Source organism: Tachysurus fulvidraco, chromosome 7 (assembly GCF_022655615.1).
Source record: "Tachysurus fulvidraco isolate hzauxx_2018 chromosome 7, HZAU_PFXX_2.0, whole genome shotgun sequence".
Lineage (NCBI taxonomy): Eukaryota > Metazoa > Chordata > Actinopteri > Siluriformes > Bagridae > Tachysurus > Tachysurus fulvidraco.
Window position 1 is genome coordinate 17,732,055 of NC_062524.1, and position 13,581 is coordinate 17,745,635.

Consider the following 13,581-nt stretch of genomic DNA (forward strand, 5'->3'; position numbering starts at 1 on the left):
ACTCTCACCCACACAGACTCTCACCCACACAGACTCTCACCCACACAGACTCTCACCCACACAGACTCTCACCCAAACACCCACACAGACTCTCACCCCCCACTCCCACCCTCACCCACCCACACACAGACTCTCACCCACCCACACACAGACTCTCACCCACACCCACCCACACACAGACTCTCACCCACACACACATATACACTCTCACCCACACACAGACTCTCACCCACACCCACCCACACACAGACTCTCACCCACACCCTCACCCACCCACCCACACAGAACACAGACTCTGACCCACACACACATACACTCACCCACACACAGACTCTCACCCACACACAGACACTCTCACCCACAGCCTGCTGTACACTTCCACACATTTGTACACTTCTATACAGTCTCTCAGTCTCTTATTAAAATCAGGTTCGTTCAACACACACATGCTAACAGAATCCAGCACAACTGATACATGGAGCGAGAGGCAAGTCGTGAGTGGGAGCTCTTTATCGAGTGTGTACAGTATCACTCATGCTACGGTGCTGAACAAAAATACATTTGGGCAGAGAGGCACTTTGCGTGTGTGTGTGTGTGTGCATGCGCACACGTGTGGGACTGTTTACAGTAAGACCAACCCTTGGGGGAAAAAATATATATCTCCAAATAGCCAACGTTGTGGACACAAACGCACGCATACATGAACGCGATGAACAAAATACTGAAAAGATGGCAGGAAAGAAAAGACTGGGATGAAAAGAGTGATATGATTAAGTGGCTCATTTAAAGAAAAGGCTGATGATCAACAGAATGTTTGAAGACAATCAGACAGAAGAATGTATTTATTCACAGCTCTAAATCGACTCTCATCGTGGTCTATGGTATCAATATGTTGGAGTGTAACCATGACAACAAGTCTGTGGCCACAGTGTAAGCAAGTCCTGTAATACGGTGTCTGGTGAAGACCCACGTGGTGGTTTTCCTCTCCTCTGCCTGGGTCGTTATTTTTCCCCCTCTCACATCTCTTACATAAGATCCAGCAGGATGCATTAATATGGACTCAGCCTTGGATTAATACGTCTGTGACTGACACGTGCCCACACAGGGACCAAAGTTTAACACTGGCCTCCAAATTAACTGCTGTCTTCTGACATTTTGGAATAATTGCAGATGATCAGAGGAAGACAAGGAACTTTCTCCTTCTGTCACACACATAGTCATTTACGCGCACTCCTACACAATTAAGTGCATGTATACAAACACACACACAGACACACACACACGTGCTCAGACACACACACGTGCTCAGAGACACACACACACGCGCGCGCAGAGACACACACACGCGCGCGCGCGGAGAGACACACACACGCGCGCGCGCGGAGAGACACACACACGCGCGCGCGCAGAGAGACACACACACACGCGCGCGCGCAGAGACACACGCGCGCGCGGAGAGACACACGCGCGCGCGGAGAGACACACGCGCGCGCGGAGAGACACACGCGCGCGCGGAGAGACACACGCGCGCGCGGAGAGACACACGCGCGCGCGCGCAGACACGCGCGCGCGCGCGCAGACACACGCGCGCGCGCGCGCAGACACACGCGCGCGCGCGCAGACACACGCGCGCGCGCGCAGAGACACACGCGCGCGCGCGCAGAGAGACACTCGCGCGCGCGCAGAGACACACACGCGCGCGCGCAGAGACACACACGCGCGCGCGCAGAGACACACGCGCGCGCGCAGAGAGACACACGCGCGCGCGCAGAGAGACACACCCGCGCGCGCAGAGAGACACACACGCGCGCGCAGAGAGACACACACGCGCGCGCAGAGAGACACACACGCGCGCGCAGAGAGAGACACACACGCGCGCGCAGAGAGACACACACGCGCGCGCAGAGAGACACACACGCGCGCGCAGAGAGACACACACGCGCGCGCAGAGAGACACACACGCGCGCGCAGAGAGACACACACGCGCGCGCAGAGAGACACACACACACGCGCGGAGAGACACACACACACACGCGCGGAGAGACACACACACACACACACGCGGAGAGACACACACACGCGCAGAGACACACACACACGCGCGCAGAGAGAGACACACACACGCGCGCGCAGAGAGAGACACACACACGCGCGCGCAGAGAGACACACACACGCGCGCGCAGAGACACACACACACTCGCAGAGACACACACACACTCGCAGAGACACACACACGCGCGCAGAGACACACACACGCGCGCAGAGACACACACACGCGCGCAGAGACACACACACGCGCGCGCAGAGACACACACGCGCGCGCGCAGAGAGACACACGCGCGCGCGCAGAGAGACACGCGCGCGCGCGCAGAGAGACACGCGCGCGCGCGCAGAGAGACACGCGCGCGCGCAGAGAGACACGCGCGCGCGCGCAGAGAGACACGCGCGCGCGCGCAGAGAGACACGCGCGCGCGCGCAGAGAGACACGCGCACACGCGCGCGCGGAGAGACACACGCGCGCGCGGAGAGACACACGCGCGCGCGGAGAGACACACGCGCGCGCGGAGAGACACACGCGCGCGCGGAGAGACACACGCGCGCGCGGAGAGACACACGCGCGCGCGGAGAGACACGCACGCGCGGAGAGACACGCACGCGCGGAGAGACACGCACGCGCGGAGAGACACACACGCGCAGAGAGACACATACGCGCTCAGACACACACGCACACACACACGCGCGCGCAGAGACACACACACACACGGAGAGACACACACACACACACGGAGAGACACACACACACACACACGCGCGCGGAGAGACACACACACACACGCGCGCGGAGAGACACACACACACACGGAGAGACACACACACACACACGCGGAGAGACACACACACGCGCAGAGACACACACACACGCGCGCAGAGAGAGACACACACACGCGCGCGCAGAGAGAGACACACGCGCGCAGAGAGACACACACACGCGCAGAGACACACACACGCGCAGAGACACACACACGCGCAGAGACACACACACGCGCAGAGACACACACACGCGCAGAGACACACACACGCGCAGAGACACACACACGCGCAGAGACACACACACACACTCAGAGACACTCATACATGCACACAGAGACACACATACTCAGACACTCATACACACACGCATTAAATCTCGAAACCAAAGACACAGAGAGGTAAAGAGACAAGATATTTCCTGTTGTGTCAGAGTGACAGAGTGAGCAGGAGTCAGTAAAGAGGTTAGTTAGGAACTGGCTATCCAATTAGAGAGCAGGACATCCAGTGTGCGTCCATCTGTCTGTCTGTCTCTCGGTCTCTTCAAGGCTTCTAAGGATCTTCACCCTGACAGCAGGGATCACTTCCAGGAATAGCACTGATGACATCAGTGTCTCTGACCCTGAGCCGTGTCCACTTCAGCTGGCTTTACAATGGTCACACACAGCGTCATGAGCCAACACAAACACACACACTCCTCTGCTCTACACCACTACCAACTCCAGCCTTATTCAGCTTATAATAAGTCAGCTTTTGTGTACATTAAACACTAGCCTGTGTTTAATGTACACAAAATATCAACCGAGTATTAAATTTACTCAACATTTTTGGTTCTCGAAGTTTCGTAGGTTTCTCAACACGGCTCTTGTTGTGTTTCTCATCCTGTATGTTTTTTTCAAATACAGCATAAAGAATGAGCTTAAACAGGAACCGGGAAACCAGGACCCCGGATGTGGAAGGCTGAACAATACACAGAGAGGATGTTTGAGCGGTAAGCATGTCTCATACACACAAATATGCAGGAACACACACACACACACACACACACAAAAGGAGGTGCAATACAAGAAAGGAAGAGACACAGACAGAGAGAGAGAGACAGAGACACAGAGAGAGGGAGAGAGTTTGTCCTGCAAATATACCAGTTCTTTAAAAAGCATCAGGATGAGGACATTGAGAGCAAACTTTTTTCTTTAACACACACACACACACACATGCACACACACAGTCATGGTGTGACTTATGTACTTTCCTACAAAAGCCATCATTCTTTAAAAAAAATTTGCTGTGAAAAACACTTCTGTAAAATATTTAGCCTTTTCCGTGTGCACAGATGAAAGGATGAAGGATGAAATGACGAAATGCTCATATGTGAGAGCGGGATCTGTAACTTTTACTGTCAAACCCTCACTGCCGGTGAGGGACATGAATATGTATTACCCCTGCACCCCTAAGCGCGCACGCGCACACACACACACACACACAATTCCAAACTCTAGTTGTCTGCTGTCTCAATATGCCCTCTCCGAGACATGAAAAATTATCATAAACATCCAGCACATTTGACAGCCGTGAAACTGAAACGTACACACACACAGCATCTGCTTGAATATAATTTTTGCAGCACAATCATGTGTGTGTGTGTGTGTGTGTGTGATGGTTGATGGGGTTGTGTGTGGGGGAGAAAAACACAAAGTCAGGTTGGTGAGGAGGTCATCCAAGGAGAGAGAGAGAGAGACTCACAAGCACAAACAGGAAAAATCAACAATTTATCTCTTGTGAGCTCACAGATCCTGTAGATTGAGTAAGAACAAAGTAAATGTGTGTTTCAACCGTTTACGCACACACGGTGACAAATATTTAATGTAAAACACAATGAAACAGTACAGTTCTATTTTGTTGGTAAAAATCAAACCTCTCTCTCTCTCTCTCTCCCTCACTCACACACACACACACACACAGAGAGAGAGAGTAGGGGATGAAACAGCAGTTTCAGAACCCTGAGTCAAGCCAGAAACAGCAGTTGATCAGATGAGCAGTGTGACAGTCTCACAGTCCCACTCTGTCTCACACACACACACACACACACACACACACACACACACACACACACACACACACACACACACACACACACACACACACACAGCAGCCTTGAAAACTCAAACCAGGCAGCGTCAATACGACACGCCCACAGTCACTCCAGAGGAAGCTCAAACACAGGATTGGTGTTCATGATCTACTTTATCACCCTACACACTCCTCCTTTTATCCCTGTCACTAAAGTATGTACACCCCTCTGTGAGGACGTGTGTGTGTGTTCAGTACAACGCTGGAATGCAGGATCAGTGAGAGGATGCAGGAGACGTGTCTGTCATGTAAACAAGATGGAAATAGTGCGTGTGTGCGTGCGTGCATGGCTAATTGTTAATAACATGTTGTAACAGATTAACTACGGGTGCAGATTTAGTCCTTCTTCCAGACTTCCAATTAACGTGCGTGTTCACCCTCAGGCACACACACTCTCGCTTGTACCCCAAGTCAGAATTCCCAGACCCTTAAATTGCAGAGATTTAGAGTCAGACTCTGGAACACACACAGCCACACACACACAGCCTAACTTTAGAGGTCGTTGGCATTGTTAGTGATGACATCATGTCCCTGAGCAAAATCAGATGCAGATGCAAAGAAACTCTGCTACTGCCAGTTATCTGGGGGTTGATTTACTAAACCAAGAACTGGAGTCCCTTCATCTGAGCATTCAGGAGATACTAATAATTAATAATAATCCTTTTTAAAAAAAAAACATTTCAGGTTTCTTGTCTGCTCATAAACAAACACACAATCTGAAAGTAAATAAAGTGAATAATAAAGTGAGGACAGTACGTGTAGACTCTGTAATTCGATGAATCCACGGTTCCCTGTGTGAACAAACTACTCTCCCATCTGCAAAAAAGATCACCGTTTGAAGTGGCTCGTGATCTTATGTGCTTAACAGGTCAGCCACATTTTCCACTGCTGCATTGCTGCTGAGAATCTGCGCCATATTTCTACACACGAGGGCTAAACCCTGCAAAGTGCGTTTGCTCGGCTGAAACAAATCTATCGACTCAGCGATACGTGACGACAAAGTTATATTGTAAACATCATTCCCTGGTGAAGATTCAGGCCAAACCCTGTCTGCTTCAATCTCAGGGGCCCAAGCACTGCTGAGATGCTGCCTGCAGTTTGCACACAGGCATCTTGCGTTCATAAAGTAGAGCAAGACATAAACGTATAAACTTAAAAATTCTCTCTGAATAAGAGTCAGTATAAAAGAAAAACCGCTTATCTCTTCACCGTTCTCCGTATGTAGCTAGCTTCTATGCTGCTGTCAGACTTGTTTAGCTACGTTTGGGGGTGGGGGGTTCTTATTTCAGACGCTGTTGACTGTTGTGTCAGTCTGTCTGTCTTCCTTTGAATCAAATCACAGCTAAGAAGCGGCTCTAAAGATTAACTCTGTAAATCTCCAGGCAAAACCAGAACTCATAATCTTTAACGGTCTTCCTGAGGAACGGCCTTCCCTCGTTCATTCAAATTTATACGGTACGATGCAATAAATACTGCTCACATAATTGGGTTTTTAAGAAAGATCTCCTGGCGATTTTATTTGAGCGTATAAAACCAACGGTTGTGTAGATCAGCGGCAGACTTAATTAAGCTGTGTGAGAATTTCACTTTACGTTGAACAGTAAAGAGGAGCTTGAACGCTATAACTGGACTGATGAGACCTTGCACTGTGACTGCTTCACCATTTCATATCTGTACAATTGCAATTATCTTTCATGTAAACCGAACTAATCGTCTCCCATTGACCTACTCCTGAAATGTTTTGTTTTAACTTTCTCACCTGTCACTTTAATAGGAACACCTGAACTTCTGCACAACCTTAAAACCTAACCCTAGATATGACCCAACACCTTCAGGTAATGTTCACATCAACCCTCAGAAAGAGGTGCTGGACAGCTTAGTTAGTGGTTTGAGTATTTCTAACACTGCTGATCTGATGGCATTTTTACACACGACAGTCTCTAGAAGTTTCTCTCTGTTTCTGCGGACAGAAATGCCTCGTCAATGAGAGAGATCAACAGAGAATGGCCAGACTGGTTCGAACTGATGATGACCCTCATGCTCTGTACGACGTGGTTTAGCAGAAAAGCATCTCAAGGTGCACAACACATCAAACAACAAGGCAGATGAGCTACAACACTTGTCAGGTAATAACGTAAAGGGTAAAAGATAGAAGACTGATGAAGACAGATGACACATGAAGACTGGACAGACTAGACAGATGAAGACTGGACAAACGTAGTTTGGTCTGATGAATCTCGGCACAGAGACATTAAGATCAAAACTCAGCACCAACAGCATGAATCTATGAATCCAACCTGCCTGGTGTCAACAGTCCAAGCTTGTAGAGGTGGTGTGACGACATGGGGAATGTTTTCCCAGCACGTTTTGTTCTCTTAATAATGATCCATCAAGTCCTTAATGCCACCGTTTGTTTGAGTATCGTCACTGCCCATGTGCATTCCTTCTTAAACAAAATTCACCGCATAACAGCTACATTTAAGGTGATAATAACCCAAACCTGAGCAAAATCTTTCCCTGTACACAGATATTATTTATCACATGCTGTGCCAAAAAGACAATCATTCCAGAAGTGTGTAATCCATCAGCCCTTAGCGATTATATGTCTGATCAGCATCGAGCAAACTTTGTCATATAGCCAAATCTTAGCCTCGTGAAACCCTGACGTGACTCTTTTCTCTTTTAACAACAATACGGTCTTCACGGTCAACCAAATTCCCCAATTATCTCCAGGCTGGGGTAAAGGATTAATGGCTTTTTGGCTAATTAAGAAAAAAAATGTGTCTGTCTGGACACCATATGCTGTTACATAATGACTCAGATATTTTTTAATTGGTACGCCGTAGTTGTTTGTGGATTTTATAGCAAATCACAGAGTGGTTCGTTTTCGTCTTTTCTTTCGGTTCTTTCTTTAGCGCAGGAATAAAGCGGCTTTGATTTCTAAACGATCGAGCTTTTTTTTAAACTTTCATACAGCTTTTCTGTGAGGTCATGATTTAGTTCTCGCTGGTTAACATAATAGATATGTTGTGGTTAAGGACACATTATAGGTGTGGCTATATGTTAAATAGGTAACGTGATTGGTTAAGTCATTAACCAATAAAATCATTGACTGATAGCTGGGGCATAATGACACCCAGATGTGCTGTAACTCTCGACTGTTTTCTCAGTAACACACGTCTGTTATTGTTTAGACAAAACATTAATTAAATAAGCTTTTTAAATTTTTATGAATTCATTAAATATCACAGGGTAAAAAGCTTTAAAATAAATAAATAAAACAAATAAAAATAAATAAATATCTACATGGCCACACACTTGCCAAACCGCTCACCCAGTTTTTTTTTGGCTGTAAAATAAATAAATAAATAAAAATGTCCCATGCCCACAAAGCCACACACTGATCCCTGTGGTCACGGTCAAGCCACTCACACACTCACTCTCTCTCACTCACTCACTCACTCTCACACACTCACTCACACACTCACTCACACACTCACTCACACACTCACTCACACACTCACTCTCACGCACACTCTCACGCACACTCACTTCACTCACTCACTCACTTCACTCACACACACACACACTCACTCTCTCACTCACTCACTCACTCACTCACTCACTCACTCACTCACTCACTCACTCACTTCACTCACACACACACACACTCACTCTCTCTCACTCACTCACACACTCACTCACTCACTCACATACACTCACTCACTCACTCACTCACTCACTCACTCACTCACTCACTCACTCACTCACTCACTCACTCACTCACTCACACACACTTTAGCCTCATGAATATTAATCAGTTCCCAATTTGCGATTAGCCAATCAGAATCGCGCTCCGGGAGACGTCTACATTCCCAGCTCTCACATAAACACGCAGTGAAATGAGGCTGAAATCTGGGCACAAACAAACCCTCAGATTAACCCGAGTTGGCGTTTCTGCTGTCTGGAAGCAATTTAACGATAAAGACGTTGTTATGTAAACAACCGACTCCAGAAACCTTTATAAACACGTCTGTCATGGCGATGCCGCATTAAACACCAGCCTTTATGTGTGTGGTGAGGTTTGTGCACGTCACATACACAAACACAGCGGTGTTATATATATGTATCTCACGGGTGTGTGCATATTAAATACATACTGTGTGTTGTGTTGATGCCGTTGGCTTTGGCCCAATCTGAGGAAGGGGCTTAAAGCTTCACCCGTGGCTAAAAAAACACAGGAATTCTTTTCTTGTCCTTCAGAAAATCCTTCAGTAAACAAACCTAGAAATATTACCGTTAGCACGATGCTAACAAGATAAACCGTCGCCCTGAATACAGAGAATAACGCAGACAAACGAGGGGTCTGTGCTTACGCGCGCGCGCGCGCACGCTGGCTCGCGCTCAAGGGCGAAAATCTTTTTCCAGAAGTTTCCATTATTTCCTCGCTAAAACGTACCGTATACACCGCCTCTATGTTCTTAAAGAGTTTCCTAACGGCTTACCTCAGCAGTTGGTATCCTCTTTTAGTTCTATCTCTCCGTTTCTCCTTTTCTGTCTCTCCTCCCTTCCAGATGTCGCGCAGGAAGAGCGCGTGCCAATCAGTGCGCGAGCCAACAGGAAGCCCCCCCCCCCCCCGAAAAAGGGCAGGACGAAAAGGGGTGTGTCTCAATCCGACCTGGTGTATCTTCTGAGGTAAAGAAGAAAAGAAAAAAAAAACTAATATTATTTAATTAAACCTGTTATCAGAAATATAATGATATTAGAAGGTTGCTGAGGGGATCCTACAAAAAGCAAATAAACCGTGTGAGAGTGTGTTGAGAGAGTGAATGTGCGAGTGTTTTAGAGAGAGAGAGAGTGTGTGTGTGTGTGTGTGTGTGTGTGTGAGAGAGAGAGAGAGAGAGAGAGAGAGAGAGAGAGAGAGAGAGTGTGAGAGTGTGTGTGGTTGAAATAGAGCTGATCCTGTAGAGCAAGAGGGAGTGATATATCATTAACCATCTGTGCTCTTTTTAACTTTTAACCCCTGCTCTGTCTGCTAGGACTAAGACTCTCTCTCTCTCTGTGTGTGTGTGTGTGTGTGTGTGTGTGTGTGTGTGTGTGTGTGTGTGTGAGTGAGTGAGTGAGTGAGAGAGACCTCTGACCCCAGACTGCCACAGGCTAAGTTCAGTTCACATGTAATTAAATTCCTGCATCTTTGGACTACGTTTGCATTTTTTATCTTAATTCTTTAAAAACTTGCTCATACCCCAACATAACCCCTTACTGTGTGACTTGGCTCAGTTTGTGGCTTTCAAAATGTCCACCTACTCTTTAACAAATACTCAGTAAGTCACTATAATCAACATACTACCAGAAGTTCACTAAAGGTTTAGAGAACGCACAACTCCAGACAACATGGCTGAATAATCCTGACTGCTTTTAGTGCAACTTTTTGCTTTCCTTATAAAGATTCAGATTGTTTAAATATAAGAATGAAAACTGTGAATGAAGCGTGTGACCAAATCAGGAGAGGATCAGCTATAGAAACTGTGATGTCTTGTTTGGAAAAGTTATTCAGCTACGTTAAGGAGTTTTTAATCAATACAAAGGGTGAAAAAGAATGAAGGAAGTATGAAGGAAATGGCACAGAAAGAGAGAAAGGTAAACATTCAAGAGAAAAGGCTATAAAGAAAAAACATACATATATATATATATACGTATACATATATATATATACGTATATATATGTATACATATACGTATATATATACGTATATATATATACGTATATATATATAAGGTAGAAACAGAAGAACAGAAAGAAAAGGGTTAAGAAAAGCAGTAAACTGGTGTTTTTTTTTGGCAATGCATTAATTAATCCTGTAAGAGTAATTTTTTATGAAGGCAAATTTAGCTCCTTTAATCAGCTAAAGCAACACCATGTCCTTGCCTCCGCAAATGTTTTTTGTTATGTGCAGGTTAGAGATTTCATCAGAAAGAACATTCCAGATTTTGAAGTTAAAGGTGAGGTCTCTGATGTTTGAGAAATGCTTCAGAAAACTGAGTCGGGACAAAAAACTAAACAAAAATCAAAACAAACGTGTAGCCAATGAGCAGAAAGGGCGCGTCTTGTCAATATAGGCGGAGAGAGTGTTCAGTGCACATGTGTGACATTAGCAAAAAGTGGTTTTAACATTGACATGGAGGATAAAAACAAAGAAAGAAAGAGTTATTGACTCGGGAAACTCCAATCTGTGAATATGCGGCCAACTTTAAGATGCCGAGGCGCTTTTTTCCTTCTCGATAGGTGAGTAACATTGGTTTTGCTTTGTTACACAGAACTAATATATGCCATCCTTTGCATGATTATGCTTGTGTGTCATTTTTGCTTGTTTGTTTATCTGCAATCGTATTGTTCTTCCCTTCAGCTATGATAAAGACACATTTCTTTTCATTAGTTGCCTGGTTACGTATGTATGTGTGGGCGGAGCTATCAATACAGGGGTGGGGTTAGGGGCGTGTTCCTTTTGGTGATTTAAATATCTCAACTTTGGCTTTCAAACATCAGAGACCCCACCTTTAAATCCCAATTTAGGTAACATCATAAAGGTACATCCTGATATAAGCGGTGGTGTGTCTCGTTTCTACAATGTACTGCTAGAAAAAGTTAACGCCAACACAGAAAATAAAACTTGACTGGGAGGAAATGGGTTTTAACATTCCTGAAAATACATCAGAGGAATGCTTGAGAAACATACATACATGCTCTGTGAACGCTAGTCATAGTCGGATTCAATTTGAGGTAATTCATAGGCTCCATTATTCAAAATCAAAACTTCATAAAATATATCCTACTATATATCCTTCCATTCTTTATGGTCATGCTCCAAAATCCAGCCATTTTGGAAAGGTATATTTAAATTTCTTTCTGAAGCACATTCTATCAGTCTGAAACCTGAACCCAGCATTGGTATTTTAGGAGCAAATAGTGCTTTTTACAATAGATATCAAACACAGTCCATTATGTTATGTATGATGTTAGCAAAAAAACAAACAAACAAAAAAAAACCTTATTCTACAAATGTGGAAAGAAGATACTGTCCCAACCACTGAACTATGGACCAGTGAACTGGTCAATATGTTGCATTTGGAAGAATTGAGATACTCTTTAAACGAGAAACTACCCACTTTTAAGAAGGTTTGGAATCCAATCAAATTATACTTACAGTAGGACTGAAGTCACTTTTATATTTCTGCTTTATTTCCTATTCCATACTGTCCAGTTTCACTTTATTTTTTATTTTTGCTGTTGCTGTCCACCAATTTTTATTTTTTTATTTACTTATTTGTTTTTGCTACTACTAAAATACAATATGCTTTGGTTTATAGAACATTTAAAAGAGACCTTCTATAATTAATCCAACAATGAAGGGTTGGGGTGGGGGGTATTTTATTATAGATACGTTGTAAAAATCAGTCAAGCATATGTATAATGGTTCTATTAGATAATTCCTGTTCTGTACATTTTCTGTCTTTGGAACCACTGTGTAAATATTTGTCTTCAAGAAATAATTTAAAAAAAAAAGTCATTTTTTTTTAAAGTATTTAGTCAGATTTGCTGAAACTGTCTCTGATCCTTGCCGTAAACATTCCGACAATATTTCAGTGACAGCTTCAGACCCAAATGTTTGCCTGGTGTTGCTTTATCCGTGTCTTTCATCCCGACCGTGACCCTGAATAGCATCTTTTCTGGTAGCAGGAAAATGAACGCAGCTCTGATTAGGTGTGGCTTTCGGTCCAGTAAAGGAAGCAGCAGATCGCTGGTACTGATGTATGCACATGAACATATAGAGTGAAGACGTGCTGCTACAGGATGTCGTCCGAGTCGGAGCTGCGTTCAGCGTGATCTGAAGCAACAGACAACTTGTGTGTACAAATCCAACAGAGATGTTTTGTTGACCTGTGAGTCAGACTTTCTGAGACAGTCAACAGACTGAAGTTTTACAAGAAAAAACAAGGCTTTGTGATGTTATTCCTGATAGAGTGATAATCTGATCTTATTTATACAGCACACAAAGGTTACCTGAACCCAGGTCAGGATTTATTAAAGAAAGAGAAGAACCGGGGGGGACCACACAAAGAAAAACACAAAATAAAAAGAAAGGGATTTAAACTGAAACTGAAAGAAAGAGTACGTAAGAAAGACAAGAAAAGAAGTACAAAAGGGGAGAAGAAAAAGAAGGGGAGTAAAGCAGAAAGAAAAATGTGAGAATAGATAATTGGAAGGTGAGAGATTCAAAAGATTTTTGATTAAAGTGACAAACCCTGCGCTGCCCCCTGCTGGGGAATAAAGGCCCTGGGATTTGCATACACCACTACAGCTTGGAGTGAAAGACAAAACACTTTACACGTGTGGAACAATGTCTACAGGTGATGTTTTACAGAATTCACTGCCTTTACAGATGTACATAACAGCTGTGTGAATAGGGGCAGGCTTGTTGCCAAGGTGACCAGGGAGGAAATACACACGTCTGATTGGAGCACAAAGCCTGGCCGATAACAACCTGACGGCAAAAACCTGAACACACACACACTCACTCACACACCCCAAAGTGTTTGAAGAGCTCTATTTTCAGCCTGCTTTGAACATCAATACAGATTGGA

The 13,581-nt window shown here is 45.2% G+C and overlaps 1 protein-coding gene across 5 annotated transcripts in view; it reads right to left on the reverse strand.

Annotated features, from left to right (window-relative positions):
* Window positions 1–9,587, reverse strand: part of apbb2b (amyloid beta (A4) precursor protein-binding, family B, member 2b) — a 33,586-nt gene extending 23,999 nt beyond the window's left edge. For 4 of the 5 annotated variants that reach the window (XM_047816058.1, XM_027174386.2, XM_027174385.2 and 1 more), the window contains exon 1: window positions 9,444–9,587. The gene's annotated coding sequence lies outside the window, so the exon portion shown is untranslated. Of the gene's footprint in view, window positions 1–9,098; window positions 9,423–9,443 lie in introns of those variants that run through there. The other variant, XM_047816055.1, reaches the window with a different exon arrangement.
* Window positions 9,588–13,581: the final 3,994 nt, after the last annotated feature.